The 22,666-nt window shown below is 31.5% G+C and overlaps 1 protein-coding gene across 9 annotated transcripts in view; it reads left to right on the top strand.

Annotated features, from left to right (window-relative positions):
• The window catches only part of LOC145297652 (N-acetylated-alpha-linked acidic dipeptidase 2-like), a 1,311,662-nt gene that overhangs the window by 273,001 nt on the left and 1,015,995 nt on the right, over positions 1-22,666 (top strand). For 2 of the 9 annotated variants that reach the window (XM_080143817.1, XM_080143811.1), the window contains exon 2: positions 10,239-10,272. The exons of 5 other annotated variants lie outside the window; for them this stretch is intronic. The gene's annotated coding sequence lies outside the window, so the exon portion shown is untranslated. Of the gene's footprint in view, positions 1-10,238; positions 10,438-22,666 lie in introns of those variants that run through there. 2 more of the 9 variants (XM_080143814.1, XM_080143813.1) reach the window with 2 other exon arrangements.

The following is a 22,666-nucleotide window of genomic DNA, read 5'->3' on the forward strand; positions in this document are numbered from 1 at the left end:
GTATATATATATGTATATGTATATGCATATATATATGTATATATATGTATATGTATATATATGTATATGTATATATATGTATATGTATATATATGTATATGTATATATATGTATATGTATATATATGTATATGTATGTATATGTATATGTATATATATGTATATGTATATATATGTATATGTATATATATGCATATATGTATGTATATGTATATATATATATATGCATATATATGTATATATATATATGCATATATGTATATATATATGCATATATATTTGTATGTATATATATACACATATATACATGTACATATATATATATACATATATATATAAACAAGTGTTAGCCCGACGAAGGGGTTCCTTGACTTTTGAGCTCTTTGACTGAAGTCAAAGAGCTCAAAAGGTAAAGGTAAAATGGAACAAGTAAAATTCAAAATATTTTTTTATCAACTTCTGGAAATGAATATTCTAACATGTCCTCTATATGTAGGCGTATTTCCGAGATTTCAAATTTTTTCGTTATCACATTTCAATAAATAAAGAATTCGCATTATCATCAGATGAACATTGTATCAAAATTAATTGAAGTTAATTCTTTACTTCTTTACCGTTCTCTCCCCCACTCACAAATCAAATGGCTATTAAAAGTTTTCTTAAAAAATATAAGAATGTCTTGGACAAGGTGAAAATGATTCTTTTAGCAAACAAAGTTTCATTCCAAAACAAAAGTTCTTCTCATGTGGTAAAACATAATTAAAAACACCTTATTTTGTGTATGGGTTAGTGTTAACATCTATTTTGTTTCTTTTTTGTCGGCATACATATGTGAACTGCATGTTGGTATTTATTAAAAGACATTTATTTTACAAGGAAATCACTGCTTAACAAGACCCAAAGGCAACGAGAGGATAAGGGTTTATGAATGTAAGTTAGTGGTGTTATAATTGTTAATGATGTAGATTTGATAGAATTTAGATTATTTAAGGGTTTGGGTTTACAAGAACTTGCTTATATTGGATTTAAAGGCCACCATATTGTAGTCAATCGGGAAGCAGACCAGTGGAACAGTGTTCGACAGGCGGGCAGTTCTCGGAAAGAATCTTTGTTCATAGAAGCCACATCTATATTTAGCTCTTTCTCTCTCTTCTTTTTTCATTCCTATTCTCCCTATATTTACTTTTTTCTTTTTCTTTCTCTATATTTTTAGTATTTTTTATTATCATATTTTATTTCTATTCTTACTCTGTTTTTATAATATTTTTATCTTAAATTATTTTTTAATTTTAGAGCGTTTTCTATTGAACCGAATGGTAGCAATATGCAATTAAATACAGTAGATCCCATATCCAATTACGTAGTCTGAAACCGTATCTACTTGGATAATCATGCGCAACCTATAAGCATTATCATGTAATTAGAAGGTTAAAACTTAACTCTCTACCCCACTCACAAATCAAATGGCTTTTTTAAAAGTTTTCTAAAAAAAATATAAGAAAGTCTTGGACAAGGTGAAAACTAATTCCAATGCTTAAAAGATGAAAATGAATTCGCTCAAGATTCTTTCAGATTTTTTCAATTATATTCACCTACACCTCCTCCGTTTCTGGTTCCAGGCTTATTGATCGCATTTAAGTTTTTAAAGAATTTGCATTCTTCTGCTTTCCATAAAAATTGAATTTCAATTTCAATTTTGTCTTCGCTTCATGCGGCACTGAAATGAATAAAAAAAAAAAAAAAAAAAAAAACGACGATGGTGAAAGTCTTTAGGCTCCAGACTATTTCTATAAACTCTTTCGAAATTTTCTTCGAATCTTTCCGTTTTTTTAATAGGTGAGCTGTTGTTTAACGATTTGCTCAGCACAGAAGTGCTGCCTTATCTTCAAAATAATGTCTTTTCAAAAGGGCTAATTATACAGAAACCAAACATTGCATGATTTACAAAATTTGCTCTTATAAAAGATTTCTATTTGAAGAAATGGAATTCTGATATTCTTGAATGCTTCTAGGATGTCTCTCATTATTTACCTTTATTATTGAACCCTACAAAGTAATATCTGTTAATGTAAGAAATAATATATATATACGCAAAAAAAGTGTGTCACTTTTTCAAAAACCGCAAATTTAAACTAAATTGAATGTAACTGTTTAAACAACCTATACCTAATCTTATTTGCCTTGTATTCCTCTATAATTTTACCTGTTTATATTTGGCTTTTAATTGAAGTATCCTAATGTTCACATCAATTTAAAAAAATAACTTCAAATTGAGAAGGCAAAAAGAAATTCTGCAGCAACATATGAGCTTAAAACCAGCTTAACATATCCACCTTTTAGGTTACAAAGAATCTCTAATCGTAATTGCTGTTATTCTAGGTTATACAACGTAACATTTAGTCCATATGCCTCGACTTTCTCTTAGTGATCGTCAGAAGTTCATTAATCTCCACCTTTCTGGTGTACTCAATCAAGAAATCGGCTGCAGATTTGACAAATGACTGTGCAAAAGCACCAAAACATCGGCAGTGTTTGTGATGCCCCTAAATCTGGTCGTCCTAGAGTTACTTCTTACAGGGAAGACAATGCTATCAAGATCTGCAGTCTCAGAACCAGATGTGAAACAGTTCCCCAAATCCAACAGCAGTGTAATCTTGTTAAAAAGTGCTCTCTTTCTACAGTTAAGAACAGATTGAAGGAATGTAATTTGCGAGGCTGTGTTGCAAGATGCAAGCCAATGATTTCTGTAAAGAACAGAAAGCACCGTCTGAACTTTGTCAGATGCAATGAAGATCATGACTCTTTATATTAGACGAAAGTGATTTTTAGCAACGAAAGCAAGTTCAATAGGCTAGGCAGTGATGGTAGGCAGGGTGTCTGTTGAAGGAAGGATGAAGAATTTAATCCTAGGTGCACAGTTTCAATGCTGCAAGATGGTGGAGGTTCAGTTTTGGTGTGGGGTGTTATTAGTGCTAATGGTCCAGGGCCTATAATTTGCTTGCCAACTCGAATTAATTCAGCCAAGTACATTAATAAGTTGACTGAGCATTTTTTACCTGGAATTTGGATGATAATTCCATCTTTATGCAGGATAATACTCCCATTTACACAGCTGGCAATGTTAAAAGGTTCCTTGAAGAGCATGAAATTCCGTGTTTGAATTATCCTGCACAATCTCCAGACCTCAATCCTATCGATAACGAAAATTTGAGTTTTTTGAAAAAAATGACAATCGCCCCACTGTATCTAGAAATTTGACACGTTTTGGAAAGGAAAGAAAAAAACCCTCATATCTTGGTCAATAAGTGATGTATATTCGAAATTAAAAGAGAGAGCTCAATCGAAGAAGTTGCATTTAACTTCCAACACGACATTCAATTTGGACTTGAACCAAGAACACACAGCCTTCATCATGTCCTTTGAAAAATGTCTATACCAAGTTTGATCCTGACAATTGAAGTTGTGCTTCAATAGTAATAGTTCAGGTGATATCTGTTGAAATAATATATATATATATATATATATATATATATATATATATATATATATATATATATATATATATGAGAGAGAGAAATGAATAATGATAAACAAATAATTAGTTTAATAATTTATATTTATTGGAACATCTCTCATATGTTTGTATATATATATATATATATATATATATATATATATATATATATATATACTCCTATAAATTAAATTTAGTTTTTTTCTGTATTTATATTCACATAAAAAAATCTAAATCTTTTTTTTCTATTTAAAAACAAAATGCAACTTTCTTATATATAGGTCGTTGACTTGCATTCATCTGCAAAATACCTAGCTAATTTGCATATTCTTGTAAGCATTCATTTTAATTAATTCCCGATTAGTTTTTTCGGTTTTTGTATGGGATGATCATCTTTAGTTAACTATTACGTGTAATTATACAGGGTGACCTCCCCCCAAAAAACGGGCACCAACTCTAATTAGGCCCTGTTTCTTAGTGTTTTGTCTGAATGAAATGAAACTTTGGTCATAACTAGTTTATTATATTCCAAACATCACATCACATCAAAACACTAGGGTCTTCAGCATTTTTTTTTCTCCGTTCTACAGCATATGTTCTACATTGCCTCCATTTAGCTATTGTTTTCTTTGGGTCACCCTGTATTCATGCAGATATTCTACATGATTTATACTTGCATATTATATGCGTAAAAAGGTTATAGTAAGCACAAACATCTTTGTATATATATATTTATGTATGCATATATATATATATTTGAATATATGAACACAAAAGAGATGTAAAAAAACAACAATACACTCAACGCCATATTTTGTCACATCATGGAAAACGACCACCATTTTGATTTTAACAAAGCAACTTTCCTTAAACACATACATAACAGATCCACACGACGTTTAATTGAGTCAGCTATAATCTCCCATTCCAGCAATATAATTAAGCAAAGAAAAGGTTTTTACCACGTTGCTCCCTTTCTGTCGAAAATAATTATTAAAGAGAACAACTTAGACACCGGTTAAACGCAATAAAAAAAAAAAAAAAAAAATTCGTAATTTCACTTAATTTTATTATTTTTATTTTACTTATTTACTGTATTTTATTTTATCATTATCTAGTTTTAGACTCCATTTTATCACCTGCTATTCTTATTTTTAGACACCATCTTTTAAGTTACTACGCTATTTTATCCCAATTCAATTATTTCTAATTTAAAAAAAAAAAAAAAAATTATTTTGTAATCTCGTGTCATTTTATTTATTTAATCTATCACCGCTATATTTCCAAACACAATTTTTTTTAATCTCTACGATATTTTAACTTTTAGACGTAATCCACTACACTAATTTACTCTAATTTATTTTTTCTCTCTCATAAAATGTTGAGTATCCAGGCCCTTCCACCTCCATTTTATTTCATATATATTTGTTTAAAAATGTTTGCCTACCAAACTCCTCTGTCAGTTTTTGGTCTACAGGCATAAAACTTATGTAATATAATATAATATGTAATACAATATAATGTAATATTATATAATATGTAATATAATATCTAATATAATATAATATGTAATACTAGCGGTGGGTACCCGGCGTTGCACGGGTTTTTAGAGGCGTGTGTGGTTGGGGGGCCGTAAAATGAAAACAAAGCGAAGTGATAACTCTGTTTGAATATTATAAAAACAAAAAATGTTAAAACTATAAAAAAAAATCGTGAAAAAACAAAAACAATTATAAAAATGAGCGTGATGCAATACGAACGATCCAGCGGTGCCCTGGTGTTTGAAAAATTCCAAAGAAGTTCGGGGGGGAGGGCGCTCGAACTCTAATCATTGAGGCGGAAGCACAAAAAAAAAAACAAAAAAAAACGTGATGAATTAATCCCAAAGTGAATTAGGTCAAATATCAATTCCGCAGTGAAGTTTGTTTTGGTTTAGTATCAGTAATCACGCATCACCCTCGAATTGTAAATGAATTTATTTGTTTTAATCTTAATGTTAGTGTAATGCAAGTGAAATCATGATATCGTTGCGTTGTAATAATAAATATTAAAGAATGAATTCTTTGTGTAAAAGTAACTGTTGAGTTGAAAGCATTAATAAATAAAGGTCATAGTTAGAGTTCACGGTTAGAGTCGTTAAAACCGGAAGTAAGAAGCGGTCAGTCCCGCATGTTGCCTCTTATACTAACTAAAAAAAAGAAAAAAGAAAATAATAACAACAATCGCGTTTTCTTTATATATCTTTTTATTTTTATTTTATTATGGGGAAAACAGAAAGCATAAATCAGGGGAAAAACATAAAAAAAAAATTTAAAAAAAAACGACATAAATAACCTTGTACGATTCCAAACCGGCGTTTCCTCGTACTGCTCCTTGTGAACGCATCCGCTGCGGTGTAAATGGGGAGCGAGGAAAGGAGAAATCTAATAGAGAGAAAAGATATTGCAACTTCCATTGAATCTAACCGATTTTGACAGTGGACTCTCACCAAAAAAAATATAGGAATGTACCATTGTCGAGGAACTGTAGAGGTAATAGGCCTATAGCACACCTCAGGTAATGTGCTATAGTTTGTACGTATTGCATTTGCATGTAATGTCATGATTTTTAATCCTATTAAGGTCAAAGTCGGAGGTGAAAAAATGAGTTCATTTTATTTCTTTAATTAATAATAATAATAATTATATATATATATATATATATATATATATATATATATATATATATATATATAAGATAGATAGAATAGAAGATAGATAGATAGATAGAAGAAGAAGATAGATAGATAGAAAGATAGAAGAAGATAGATAGATAGAAGATAGATAATATAATATGGAATTAATATATGTGATATAATATAATATAATATTGAATATAATATGTAATATAATATGATATGGAATATAATATAATATAATATAATATAATGTAAGATGTAATATAATATATTTATTTCATTTTACTTCAGTATATGTTCTCACAAATGAAAAGGTTTCTTCATGGGCTGACAGGATCTCTATATGCGAAATACATAAATATTTGAATATTCCTCTAAAGTCTCCTTTACCTTTCAAACGCTGAGTTTATAAAGAAGTTAAGATTATTAATTTTACTCTCACTTATTGACAAGTAAACTACATTATAGCATATCTTAATTATTTTGGTCTTATTGGATTCTAGGAACAGAATTCATTTAGTCTCATAGACTATTCAGCTTAGTCCTGTTACTATAGGCAACATCGCTTGGTGAAGGTGCACTAATCCTCATATAAACCAATGTAGAGTAGCCATTCCGAGGGAATTTTATTTGAGCATTGCATACTATGTTATTTTGCATATTTAATTAGTGTTTACTTATATATAATGGGTTCTTGGCCTTCGGGCAGGAATCAAAGTGTAGTATCTGTTTCGGCAGATACTGCAAGCAAAGACCATATGTGGGGGCGACCGCACAGATAAGACCTTGGTCAATGTAGGGGCAACCCTTCATACCAGTTGTCACTATCCAGCTCCCCTACTCCCCGGGGAGTTGGTCCCCATTTCCCCTTCATTCCTCACTTTAAAAATCGGTCTTGTGCCTAATTTGCTCGGTGGGGGAGCAAATAAATATCATCTGTTCTTCAGATGCTGCACTTAAGATAATTTGTACCAGTCAATGGAGGGGAAACCCTCTATACTGGGACAATTATTATTTTTGGTCACAACCAGAGTGCCCCCTTTTTACCCTACTTTTAGGGGAGCTGGTTTTCCCCCACATTAAAAAACGACCTTGTGCCTAATTTGCTTTGGTGGGAAAGCAAATAAATACCTTATATATATATATATATATATATATATATATATATATATATATATATATATATATATATATATTACTTGGGAGGTCACTGCTTATCAGGTCACTCTACAGGGTGGTCAAAAAGTCAGGTAACATGTTAAAGGTAGAAAAAACAATATGATCCATTATAATCTCTATTCGTTTAATATTATTTCTTGGATGAAATTTTTCCACAACGATGGATTGGTCGCCGTGGCCCAGTTGAATGGCCAGCCAGATCTCCGGATCTTACCCCTCCTGATTTCTGGCTTTGGGGCTATGTAAAGGATAGCGTTTATGGCAAGAGGCCTGATACAATAGCGTCTTTAAAGTTATTTATTGAAGAGGAGATTGCGCGGATATCAGCTGACATGATTACACGTGTTACACAATCAGTGGTTAATCGCTTCCAGCGATTGATAGAGAGAAATGGACGACAATTAACAAAATAAACATATTTCATGTTTGTTTCATTTTATATTTCAATGTATGGTACTTAAATATACGTGTATTGCTAATATCGTTTTTCTTTAAAATGTTACCTGACTTTTTGACCACCCTGTAGATGGTCGGAGGTTACATCGGCCGAAACGTTGTGAAAAAAAAACAACCAAGATGAGAATAATAGTCCAAATAATGCAAAAAAAATGAAATAAAATAAAAAGATATATTGTATTAATAAAAAAGTGCAATTTACACAACTCATTCCACCGTTAAATGTCTTAATTTGCTTCAGTTCGTGTCTATCTGTTACACTTTCTCTAAATTACCTTTAAATACAAGAATGATAAGTCTGAAACCACTGATGATGTAAAAAAAACAAAAGGAAAACAAAAACACAAGATCTCACCGCAGAAATATCAGTAAAACCGTTTTTATGTTAGCATTGCATAAAAAGATGCAAATCCAATTATTGAAGTTCATAATCGAATGTTGACACTAAAACGCATACCGAATGTATTTATGATCTTTAATGACTATATTGTGCTTGGTTGGTGTGAAGTGCTGGTGTGTCTATATGTATCTTTCTCTCACATAAAGTGAAAGAATTTTTGTTCTTTTTAATATGACATCAAAGGAAGATTAAGTCTCGATAATATAAAGAGATGTTGGTAGAATAGGAGAGTTCATTTTCTTTCTTTTCTTATGGAAGTTGCTCCAGACAAAGCATAAAGCCACTTGATGTAAGGAGCTGATCGTAATAAAAAAAAGGGAGAGGAAGCTAGAATCATTTCAAGATAAATCACACCTGAAAGAGACCCCACTACCAGCGTTCAATCTCCTGAACTCCACAGAGGCTAGCCAAAAAATAAGCCCTTCAATAGACTAATTAAAGGGAGAGTTGCAAGGTTGGCTGAGAAAAAAAAATTACCCTTAAAATTTTGGTCACATTGAAAGAATTACTAAAGAAAGGATGGATTTGATTTTGAGATAAACCGAAATAAATAAAAACATTCCTACATATAAAACATGTTAATTTGAATATGATGACGATTGTATCAGCATACAAAAAATTCAATTGTTGGAGTTCCTCTTTATTTGTCTCCCTACGAGAGTAAAGTTAAACACAATTGTTGGAGTTCCTCTTTATTTGTCTCCCTACGAGAGTAAAGTTAAACACAATTGTTGGAGTTCCTCTTTATTTGTCTCCCTACGAGCGTAAAGTTAAACACAAGGTGTGTTTTGTAACGTGGGAAAAATCCATTAATTTATTCATTGCAGACTATTATCCTCATCTTTCTTTCACAACGTTTCGGCCAACTAATCCTCTGGCCCTCATCAGGTGGTTACTGCAATGGGATAGGAACTCCGAACCTCCTAACAGCATTCTCAGCAAAAATCTAGCTCCTTAAAAAGGGGCTTTTTTGGAGTAGAACAAAAATAAGGTTACCCTTGTCTAAAAGGACTTCTCCTTCACTAAACAAGTCCAGAATAGACGGATACTACACTTTATTCTTAGCCAAAAAGCCAAATGAATGTTCACAAAGAAATGCATATTCAATTTATTTATGAACTTTTACGAACACATTTTGCTTTATTTTCCTCTACAAAACAACCATCCAAACACAACGAATAAATATTTTATGATATACTTGAAGAATAAAATCTTTTTAAAATGACCATATTCAGCATTAAATAACCTGAAAAGGGTTGATATATCGTAAAATAAAACTACCAAACCAAACACCATAAATAAATATTTGGAGATATAAAGAATTACAAACATAAAAACGTTTGATTATGACAATCCAGTCGGTATAAATAACCCCAAAAGAGCTGATATGTTATAAAACTAAACACCAGGAATAAATATTTCAAGATATGAAGAACTTGAAGCATAAAAACTTTCACCAAAATGACCAGATTCGAGATGTAATGATATGAAAATGGTTGATATACCGTAAGACGAAACAACTAAACCAAACCAGAGATATAAAGGATTTAAAGAATAAAACGTTTATCAAAATGACAAGATCCGGCATTAAATAACCCAAAAAGGGTTGATATGCCGTAAAACAAAAACAACCAAACTTTCTCTCTCTTTTTTGACTCCATCAGGATGTTGTTTTTCCTATATTGCTTTCAATTTGACTCTTGATTCGTAATTCTGTTTCTGTCTTATTCCCTCCCCCCATCCCCACCTTTTCCATCTCTATCTCTTTATTCACAGCTGTTTCTCTTTCATTCTGTGTAGCTCTGCATAAAGACAACTTGGATCAACCAATTAACTGATCCTCGCTTGAATCACAAATTTCGTTCAAACCACTTAAGCATTTCTTTTCTCTGTTTCATTGATTTTTTTTCTCTTTTGTTTTTACTTACTATTTGATTCTAATTTTATTATTTACATTTACTTTTTTCCATTTTCTATACACTTGCCTTTCATTTTGTTTTTCTTCTCTTCCAGGTGAGTGATTCCTCCTGAAAATGCGACTGGTGAGGTGCATATCTTTATTCAAATTGTCTACTATTGTAACAACTGCCTACCACAATCTCATAAAAACACTCCATTATGATCTCAACATCTGCTGCTGCTGCTACTTATTTTTAATCACTAGGAGTTCTCTCATGAGTTGTTATCAGTGATCGTATGCTGGCAACAGCAGGTAGTATTACTTAAAGTCTTATTAATAACAAATTTTTACATATTTCCAGTACTTTCTGTATCTTTCAATACCTATTGTAAACTTTTTATTCTCACAACAGCCCTTTACAATTGATTTCTTGCTAATAACAGATGTAAACTCTTCTGGTGTTTGAGTGATGATAAGCCTTCTCAAGATTCCATGCCAATAGTCAATAGTTTGAGATCATCCATATATATTAGGTAATATTTTTTTCTTTCCAAAGAATTACTAGAAATGCTACCCAAGTAGTTATTCATTAAATAACGTTTCTGTAATGTAAATTTGTTTTTAGGAGTTCTTCTGTTTTGTTTTGTATTTTGTTTTGTTTTTTTTAATTTTTTTTAAACCTATATCTTTAATCTGTTTTGACTTTATGATGTTCGCTTCCAGGATGCCTAAATATTCAAAACTCTTACATTCATTAAGTGCTCAGGCAACACACGTTTCTATTATAAATTGCATCCTGACTAAATATTCTAATCATATTGAAAAATGTTTATTGATAACTCTTTTAAAAACAGCTTGAAGTCATCCATATACTTGTAAATCAGTATTGTGTAGAGCATCTCCTTGGTATGTGTTGGTCATAACTAGGGCTATGTTAATACAATCTTCTTATCATTGTTTTGACTCTTGAGTATATATCAGACACAGTTAATCAATTAAGAACCACATCACTCTATCTAAAAGCATATAGGATATTTTTTTATTTATTTATTATTATTTTTTTATTCATTTCCTTAACTTAATTATTAACTGATATATACTCGAGAGTCAAAATAATAAAAAGAATATGCTTTTGTCACAGCCCTAGTCATAACAAACAGACGTCTGTATACTATCTCTGTCGGGTGTTGTTCTCTGGTTTTTAGTTCGAATTGCCTTGTTTCCATTTTTTCTCAATAAACTTTATAATTTTGTCAGATATTTTTGTGAATCCTCAACCCATTTTTTCATCCATGTTGTTTATTGCTACAAAGTAAGGAGATTGCTTATTTCGATTTTAACATTGAAAATTAAATGTTTTTAATTCTTAAATATTAAGTATGATAAATATATCTATGATTTGGCCACCGAAATATATCAAAATAAAAAACAAAACATTTTCAATTTTAAATAAAGGTTTGTGGTCACATGGAAAGCAGTACATTACGGAAACTGTAAAGAACTCGTCATGACATATTTCCATTCAGTTTAGATTGAATTCATGTGGAGATGACAAGAAAAGGGTCAAGTATTTATTTGTGTTTTCGCTGTATTTGAAAAAAAAATATCAATATTGTTTCTCAGGGTTTTGTTTATTTATATTATTTACATCTCATTATGGTTTCTGAACATTTAAAAAATACTTTTGTTGTTTCATTTAAAATTAATTGTTACCCCCCACCCCAAGTATCCCTCTAGTCCTGTTCATTTGTTGCTTACATTTCACAGTCATTTCGAATGCACTTCTCTCCAACAATAATCACATTTGTCTTTGCTATCTGTTTAGCTATCCTGAATATATTCTTTAAGTTGTCCCTTTCCATTTTACCTGGAAGCCTGGCTTTCTCAGCATTTTTTTTTGGGGGGGGGGAGGGGAAGGACCTTATATATTGTTTTTCTTAATTCCCTCTTCTTTTTTTTTTACACAGGCATCACCACATTATCAAGGCCAAGAGGCCACTCGAGAATAAGGTTACTATATTGTCAAATAAGATAAGGTTACTATATTGTCCAATTCGGTAAATTTGTTAACTTATATGGAACGGCTCATCTAGAACTTGTTTACGTTAGACTTGAACACAACCATATTGTAGTCAGTCGGAAAGCAGGAAAACAGTACTAAGAAAGAGGCTTTGTTCATGGAATCTACGTTTAGGTTTAGGCACAAATAAAGAGTGGGGGGAATTATTGATAGTGTTTTCAACTAGATGAGTGTTTCTTGTGAAAGTTTGGCGAGGGGGGACCATAGACTGAAGCTCAATCGAACACTTTCCATGAAAATAATGATACATCAGAGACAAACTCGCAACATCTCTTCTGTGAGATAGAGGTTGCAGGGAAGAGAAAAGGATATCTCCTACGAGGCTATGAAGTCTATTTTGAACTCTATCAAGGCAGAACAAGTCCTTTCTAGCAGCTCCTGCCCAGATGTGGCAACAGTATTCCATCCTTGGACGTACCTGGCTCTTATATAGATAGAGAATTGCATCAGCAGTGAGATATCTAACTTTCCCCTTTTTTATTCCTATCATTATATCCATTTCGTCCATATACCGCCTCAAAATCACCAGGAATATTTCCAACATGACCATTCAAATCTTCTGCCACAGCAAGTACTTCCTTCTCACCAACCTTACTAGTTCGATAATAAGTCTGTCATAAAACTCATGCTTTGGTTTTGATACCCCCGAATTCGAAGCTGTTTCTTTACAACCCTTCCTTTCCATAACCTATCATACTTTCATAAATTAGAGTCCATTTTCTGTAGGCTATTTTTGAACCCAGTCAACGACGGGTACTTTTGCTAGTGTATATATATATATATATATATATATATATATATATATAATTCATTGACTAAAATTATATATATATATATATATATATATATAATTTTAGTCAATGAATTTAAAATTTATGACGTGAAATGTTTAAGTTCCATATCAAAGATTTTTTATTATTCTATGTAAGACAAAAAATACATTAGAAATATTTTAACTCCTTATCCTATAGGATTTTGATGTCTACCATCTCTTCTGAGGAGAAAATGTTAGCAAATACTCATAACGGTTTACACCTTATTTGCTAAAGTCAGTAAGACATGGAAAATCACAATTAAAAATTGATTGAGTAATTAAAAGTCATAGAGTAAGGGAAGTTAAAGAAAAGGATATAAAAGTTAACATCTAAATTGCATGGTAAAATCTGAAGTGAATGTCCTTGAAAGCAGTGTTGTAAAATGATCCAAACTGTATTTTGAGTAATCCACATCACATTGTAATGATCCGAAGTGGGCATTTTCCAGGAGTAATTTTCCTTTGTTATATAGTGGGCCCGGTAAAAAATTTTGTTATAGGTCTGGTGGATCTTTTTATTAATAAATTGATATATTTAATATTTTTTATACTCATAGAACATGAGCTTAAAATTCCACTCTAAAATAACTTGCAAATTGTTAATAAGATCAAAAATTAAAACCTTAGAAAATTAAAGCCGCTTTAGCAGACAGGCAAAATGAGAGAAACTGAAGTTGTACGAAGATTAAAAAAAAAGAAAAGGACAGAAAATGCTTGCACAATAAAAAGCAAGTATAAGATAAAATAAAATACAATAATATAATAAAAGGGGCGGGAAGTAAATGTATTAATGGACGGGGGGGGGGACAGAAAATTCTGAAGTATTTATATATATATATATATATATATATATATATATTCTTAAGCCTTTATCACTGATATGAAAATTTTTTGTAAAAGTTACTGCTGATGAAGCGGGTACTCACTTAATTGTTTCAATGATTGTGGTAAGTGTGGTGTATTTTTTGTTTTTACACTTTAAGAATAAAACATGTATGAATGAACCAAAATGCATTATGGTGAAATTTAATTTCGTAATAATAATGGGTATCTTGCAAAACATAGATAACTTTTTTAACTCTAAATCTTGAGTAGGAATTTTTTTCATTATTGACATTGAAGGATACTATTGTACTTGAAGGATATTCACTGACTTGGTTATTATTTCTTACACAATGTTTAACTTCTGACTTTCCTCGAGTGTATCTTTCTGAATTTGAGAATCTTTGTCAAACTCCGGAACCAATATGGAATTTTGAACTGAGTCCTTTATTTATTTGTATTATTTGAACTACTGTTATTCTCACAACATTTCGGCTGATGTAACCTCTGACCTTTTCGAGGTGTATCTTGTAAAATTGTAATCTGAAGGGAATTTTGAATCGAACTCTTTATTTAATCCATGGGGGTAGCATGCTCTCGTTCTATCAGCCATTGGCTGAAATGTTGCGAGAATAACACTGGAGATGAGAAAAATAGTTAGAATAATCTAAAAAATCTAACTTATTAATTCTTCAATTACTTCCAGCAGTAGATTGTTCATATTCTTTCAGCCATGACTGTAAAAGTTGTTAATCATTTTATCTTATTCTTAATTGTTGTCACACTATGGTAAGGATTGAACCTCCAATCTCTAAAAGACTGTCACATAGAACTGATTGTTAATCAATGCCTTTAGCCATTACGTCACAGGTGTGGCGAAGTCAAAATAATCCCAAAACATTTTATTGTTAACTCACTTTATTCGTTATATCACACTTGAATTGATTGCTCTATTTCTACTACCAAATGGTGTTGATTTGAAATTGTCTATTTTCTAAAATCGTCATCATTGGATTTGGCATCGAGGCTGGATGCCAAAGAACACTTAAATGATTATCAAAAATCAAGACGCCGTTATTCATTTATTTATTTATTTTTATTCCACATGAAAATGTAATTATGTCGATTAAACATTAAAACTAAATGCTTTTTCATTAATTAAGTTGAACTGAAGTTTGTTTAATCACTTAGTTTAAGCAAACATAAATCTCACGAAAATCATTTAGATTGATCTTCCAGACAAACTTCCAAAATGCGAGAAGTGTGTGATTAGCCCAATACATGCTATCATAGACTATGGAATCGGTTATACATTAATACTACAGGGTTTCTACCCACTCTTCAACAAAACGAAAATGCCACCTATGCCTGCCTTTTAGTCATGAATGTCCAACAATCTTTGTCTTATATGATTCAAAAGTTTGAATACTTATGTAGAATACGGACCATGCTTAAATAATGAAGTTATTATTTAGAAACCATTCTTAACCTGGGGAGAGGGCTTTTTTTTTTTATCTATCTGTACTTTCACCACTACATTTGATAAAAAACCGTAAAAATTGAATTTAACTTGAAAATCCCATCTAAAACATAGCACAGTTTTTATTCTGCATAATTACCAAAGTATATGATGCCTCCCACCTCCACTTCAAATGCCACTCATGAATCGTTAATAAAATTCACAATCTTTCCTACAATCCAACCATATTTGGTACAATTATACTTCAATCTATACCTGACTTACCTACCTAGGTTCAATCATAAATATCCAAAAACCTTTGTATTATCATCGTTCAATAATAAACACACCTGAGTACGGCATGCGAAATTGTTAATAACTCTGACACACTCTTTTCTTAGCACTGCTCTGATTTTGTCTGTGAGGTTTTCTTCGAGAATAGTCTACAGATTGTTTTGATAAACATTATCTTTGAAATAATCTCACTGATAAAAATCTAAGACGCTATGCTCTGGTGAATATGAAGTCCTTTCAAGATCACACTACTAACTGATGAGATGATCAGCAAAATGGTCCCACATATCATCGAACAGCGATAAAACAAAGTGTCGGATATTAGATCTCTACTTGAAGACTGATCCATCAACCAAAATATGTTGATATTTATTATTATATGAAAATTTATAGCAAAAAAAGCAATGGAAATTTATCCATTTCCTTGTCATCATATGTCCCCATATTCTTCATCATCACCATTATTATAACTTTTAATATAAGCATGTATTTACACAAAGCAGACACTAATAGTTACATATGGTTAAAATAACTGATATCTGTGATCCATTTCTTCTGAACACTAGTCTAACTTCCATCACCCCACCAAGATGAAACTGTTAATAAAATTTGCAACCCTTAGTACAAATATACTTCCATCTATGCCTGACTTGTCCATCTAGTTTCAGTTATAGCAGTCCAACAGTTTTTCTTTTATCGCCTTTCATTGAAAGTATGATGGGACACTCTTTTCTTGCCACTGCCCAGATTTTGAGAGTGATGGCCCTCCTTATCAGATTAGGAATAGTGTGGGAATTGTTTTCATAGATATTATCTATGAAATAACCTTACAAATATAAATTTGAGGAACTTATAGTTCAGTGAATTTGAAATTCATTCAATATGCCCCCACCTGCCAAACTTTCACGAAAAACACTCGTCTAACCAGAACCACTACCACTAGTTTCCCACACTCTTTATCTGTGTCTAAACCTAAATGTAGATTCCATGAGCAAAACTTCTTTCTTAGAACTGCACGCCTGTGGGACTGTCTTCCGTTGGCCTGCTTTTCAGCTGACTACAATCTGATTGTCTTCAAGTCCAATGTAAACAAGTTCTTGATGAGCTGTCCCCGTATGTAATTCAACTTACAAAAATTATACCTCTTCTGTTTACTACGCTATAATCTCATTGACTAATGTATACCCAATAACCCTTATCCTCGAGTAGCCTCTGAGCCTTGATAAGTAGTGGTTCCTGTATAAAAAAACAAAAAAGACCACACCTATTAACTCTCTCACAACACGTAAGTTTATCGTTTGCTTCATACCTGTGCTTTTGTGGGATGTGGTGAGCTTAGTTAATAAATCTAGTGGTTGTCTTTTTGCATTAATAGGTAGTGCCTTAGGTACTGACTCAAGGCCATGTCGACATCTTGTGGCAGTTTACAGTAAGTTGCCAAAAAAATCCAATGCGAATATTGCTAAATGATAAATTCAAAAAACTGAAAACAAACCTTTAACACAAGAAGATTAGACTTATTGCAATTTTAATTATATAAAAGAATTTTTTTTTCTACAAGGGAGTCACAACTTATCAAGGCCAGAAGGCGAGCAGAGGATAAGGATTAATGAATGTAAGTTGGTAGTTTAGTAATCGTTAATGGTGTAGAATTTGGATTATTTTAAGGGACGACTCAACAAGAACTTGTTTACTTTGTACTTTTATCACTACATTTAATAAAACTTGAAGGCTATCATATTGTAATCAGCTGGGAAGCAGTCCAATGAAACAGTGTTCCACATGCGGGCAATTTTTGGGAAGAAGCTTTGTTCATGGAATCTACGTTTAGATGTAGGCATAGAGAGTGGGAAAAATTATTGACATTGGTTGTAGTTAGTCGAGTGTCTTTTGTGAAAATTTTGTAAGGAGAGACCATAGATTGGAGCTAAGACAAGCAATTGTTTCAAAGGAATCAGTTTTTTTTTTTTTTTTTGTTTTTTTCAAAACGTAAAAAGTTTTTTCTTTTCTCATCGAAAGTATTTACAAAGTTTCATTTTTTATTATTTTTATATTTTGCAAGAAAAGTTTCAATAATTTTTTTTTTTGTAATGATGAAAACTTTTTTTTTTTCAAAAATACTATCAGATAAGCATTTTTTTTTTCTCCTATTAACAAAAATATCATATGCTGACAGCTAAGTGCTGATTGGCTAATTGTGTTGACTTTTTCCAGCAGGTAATGTAATCTGTGGGAAGATGCTGATGTGACCTTGGGTCAGGTTCTGAAACAATGTTATTTCTTGGATTTAATTGCAGAATTGCAAAATCTCCAGTGAAGTAAAATTTGTACATGTGTTGGTTATGATTGAAAAACATGGGATATCGATAATTTGTGGTTTTATTCTTATATGTAAGTTGTTTTATCCCTCTTTCCTCCTCCCCTAATCAAAGGCAATAAAGTAATAAAAGAATAAAATGATTGGAAGAGTCCATTATAAACGAAAAACAATACTAAGACAGGCAGTAATAATTTATCCGTAGGTGAATAGTGAAAGAGACATTAAAAAGGATTAAATTTGAATTTTGCCTTTATTTTTTATATTTAACTGGCTTTGCAAACTCACCTTTTCTTGATTGAAACAATTTAGCATAAACTCAGTTGGAAACTCGAGTCATATTTTTCTATAATATAAACTATACATACCTAGGTTTAGTCTAGTGATCCACTCAGAATTGTAAACATTTCCAGTTTAAAATGATCACTTCACTCTCAATCAGATGTCTGATTTGCAAAAAATCTCCCCACCTGATATTTAGATGTTCACTTTCAGTGGTGCAGACATTATTGGGTCGTGTGTGGCGATGTCACACTCTTTTATCTTAAGAAATAAAATGCTCAGGATAATTGATTTATTATCAATGTTGGATTAAATAAAAGTTCTCTTCAAAATTCCATACAGATTCCAGAGTTCAACAAGATGTACTTGAAAAAAAAAAAACCCAGAGATTGCATTGGTCGAAACTGAATTCAAAACCCATATTCCAAAAACTGAGCTAACAAATATGCGAGCCGGTTCAACTGCAGGATTGATGCTGGCATCCAAATACCAACGGCAGCACAAACAAATGAGAAAATTCACTAACCTACCTTGTGTGATACACTATATTTGGAAATAAATATGTGTAATTGAAAATTATTGAAATTCTTTTAATATTGTCATCGATATTTATTTCACTACATAGACCATTTCCATGCACTGCATTGTTAGAATCCTCAAGCATAGCCCTCTCTCCTATATATATTAATAAAGGAAATCGAAAACTATATTAGCAATGTATAAAATGTATTTATAATTACATATAATAAAATTATAATAATAAAAAAAAATGTATATATGTAAAAATATTTTTAACCTTTATATATCTAATTTTAAATAAATAAGAATGTAAATATACTAAATACTAATCGTAGTGGGGGTGATAAATAGTTAAATGGATTAAACCGTGATCTTATAAATGCAAGACTGAAAAATTAAAAAATATATCCATTTTAAATGTGGAAATTGATGAATCACACAGGTAAGAAATTCCTTTTTATAGTATGAAAAGGTTAGTAATTGCAATTAAGAATAGGAAATTGGATCAAATGTTTGTAACATGTCTTCTTCCTAAGATTAAGGGTGGTGGTGTTTGATCAACACTGCTGGGGAGCCATGATGTAATATACTGTTTTGTTTTTAAATCCCCGAAACAGTGTTTCATGGTAAACAACTGATGATCCCTTGACAAATAAGTTATTGGTATTATAGTAAATTCGAGAGCGAGTTGATGCAGTGATTGCAGGTGATTAAATAACTTACTGACTAGATGGTTTTCTAACGAATGATAAAAAATATTTTTTTGTATAGTTTTAAAGGTTAAAAACTTCAAAGACTATATATATATATATATATATATATATATAATAATTATCTATGAATGAGAGCGCGTTTTGCTGTCCTTGTTGCCTATCAATGTGGCTTATGGCTATTCATGCACATGTAGATATTTATTTTCATAATAAAAATATTTAGATGTTCCTATCAATGAGATAGAACACTGTAAGGGAGGTAATTTAACTTCCTCATAACAATCTCTATCGCTAAAAGCTATAATATAGGTTAAAAAAATTAATGTATGTGCATATACAGTGCCGACAAAAAAAAAGTCTGCGCTTGTAATTTTTTTACAAAACTGCAAATTTAAGCTAAATTTAATGTAACTGTTTAAACAAACTATACCTCATTTGATTCGACTATAATTTTACCTTTGACTTTTAATTGAAATATTCTAGTGTTCATGTCAATTTAAAAAAAAATAACTTCAAATTGAGGAGGCAAAAAGAAAGTCCGCAGCAACAAATTTGCTTAAAACCAGCTTTAATTATCACCTCTAAATCAGTTTAAAATATCCACCAATAGGCAGCAAAGCATCTTTAATTGTCATTGTTGTTTTTCCAGGTTTTACAATGTAACATTTAGTCCATATGCCACGACTTTCTCTTAGTGATCGTAAGGAGCTCATTAATCTCCACCTTTCTTGTTTATCCAATCAAGAAATCGAACGCAGATTGAAGTGTGATGAGAAAATGGTAGGAAAGACTGTGCAAAAGCACCAAAACACCAGCAGTGTCCGTGATGCCCCTAAATCCGGTTGTACTAGAAGTAACTTCTAACAGGGAAGACAATGCTATCAAGATCCGCAGCCTAAGAAACAGATTTGAAACGGCTCCCCAAATCCCACAACAGTGCAATCTTGTTAAAAAGTGCTCTCTTTCTAATGTCAAAAACAGATTAAAGGGATTTTATTTGCGAGGATATGTTGCAAGACGCAAGCCAATAATTTCTCTAAAGAACAGAAAGCGCCGTCTGGACTTCGTCAGATCCAATGAAGATCATGACTCTTCATATTGGTCAAAAGTGCTTTTTAGCGACGAAAGCAAGTTCAATAGGCTAGGCAGTGATGGTAGGCAATACGTCCGTTGGATGAAAAACGAAGAATTTAATCCTAGGTGCTCAGTTTCAACGCTGCAAGGTGGTGGAGGTTCAGTTTTGGTGTGGGACATTATTGGTACTAATGGTCCAGGGTCTATAGTTCGCTTGCAAGTTCGAATTAATTCGACCAAGTACATTAATATGTTGACTGAGTATTTTCTACCCTACTTTGGTCGGAATTTGGATGATAATCCCATCTTCATGCAGGATAATGCTCCCATTCACACAGCTGGCAATGTCAAGAGGTTCCTGGAAGAGCATGATATTCCGTGTTTGGATTGGCTTGCACAATCTCCAGACCTCAATCCTATCAAAAACGTATGGCATTACATCAAGCAACAGCTGCGCAATGATAAAATTTCAAATTTGGAAGAACTTTGGACAAAAATTAAAGAAAAGTGGATGCCTTTCCCCGGAGTATTGCTGCAGTCTAATTCAAGGAATTCCCAAAAGATTGCAGGCTGGCGAATTGCAGAATGGCTATGCTACTAAATATTAACTAGTTCATTGTGTTCCTGTTGTATTTGTGTTGCATTAATGTCCTAAAGTTACATTTAAATAACAATTTTCCATTGTGCGAACTTTCTTTTTGCCTCCTCAATTTGAAGTTATATTTTTAAATTGATGTCAACACTAAAATGTTTCAATTAATAGTCAAATATGAACAGGTAAAATTATAGAATAATAAAAGGCAAATCAAATGAGGTATAGTTTGTTTAAACAGTTACATTAAATTTAGCTTAAATTTGTAGTTTTTGAAAGCATTACAAGTGCAGACTTTCTTTTTGCCGCCTTTGTATATATATAAATGTATAAATATCTTTGTGTGTGTGTGTGTGTGTGTGTGTATATATATATATATATATATATATATGTATATGTTTAAATATGTCTATACGTATATTTATGTGTGTATATATATATGTATATATATATGTTTAAATATGTCTATACGTATATTTATGTGTGTGTATATATCTGTATATATATATGCATATATATATATATATATATATATGAAAAACTATTTAAAGTGGACAGATATTTTAAAAATCGATTTTAAATGAAATCTAAAAAATGCAATCAACAAAATTAGAAAAGTAAAATTACAATTTTATTTTCAGTATTTTATCATTTGCTTCCAGTTTTGTTTGTTTTGAGGGCAAAAGAAAGTAATTATAAAGAAAAACAGTTGCGAATAATCGAAAATCTTGTTTTGATGTAATTTATTTTTGTTCCAATTTGAAAAATGTATGCAACACTTGAGAGAACCCGTCATCACAAGAAATTCTTTTCATTCAAATTCCATAGAACCAGAAAGTAATTTAAAATCTGAACTTATTATCATGGAGAGAAAAAAAGAAGGATCGATAGCTTTGGAAGATTTACAAGAGTATTTTCTAAAATTGCACTCGATAGAGTATATACCTCCACCAGTGTTCAATCGGTAAAAAAAAAAATAAGTATATAAAATAAAACAAATATTTCATGACCAAATATGTTATATAACAACTGAACAAATATGTTATAATAACTAATATAAAGGGAGTAGAATGTTGACCTTGCGTTTACTTTCGGCACCTTATTTTGTCCTTTGATTAATATTTCTGATAAAGAGGGGAGAATTGCTGTTTTTGGGCCATGATCTAAACCGTTTGCAAGTTTAGGGCCTTGAAGTAGTATTTTTTATTTCCTTACACCAAGTAGTTTCATGTCTTGTCTGAAGAGATTTACATTAAAAATAAAATAGTCCTTTTTTTACTTTGGCTATTATATATGACGGATATATGGTACACTATCCATACTCAATGTAGAGAGAATACCTGGCGATTCTTATTTCGCTCCTCTCCGGAATTTTGGAGAGTTCAATATTCCCTATGTTGAATCGACCCGGTGTCTTTTTTCTATATATATTGTATTATAGAGTCATCGCTTATCAAAACCTGAAGGCGACTCAAGGATAAATATTAATGAGTGCCAGGTGAGAAATTGAGTCGAAATTAATTATTTAAGAGGACGGCTCAACAAGAGCTTGTTTACGTTGAACTTGAAAATTAC

Source organism: Euprymna scolopes, chromosome 18 (assembly GCF_053919585.1).
Source record: "Euprymna scolopes isolate OS-2025 chromosome 18, ASM5391958v1, whole genome shotgun sequence".
Lineage (NCBI taxonomy): Eukaryota > Metazoa > Mollusca > Cephalopoda > Sepiida > Sepiolidae > Euprymna > Euprymna scolopes.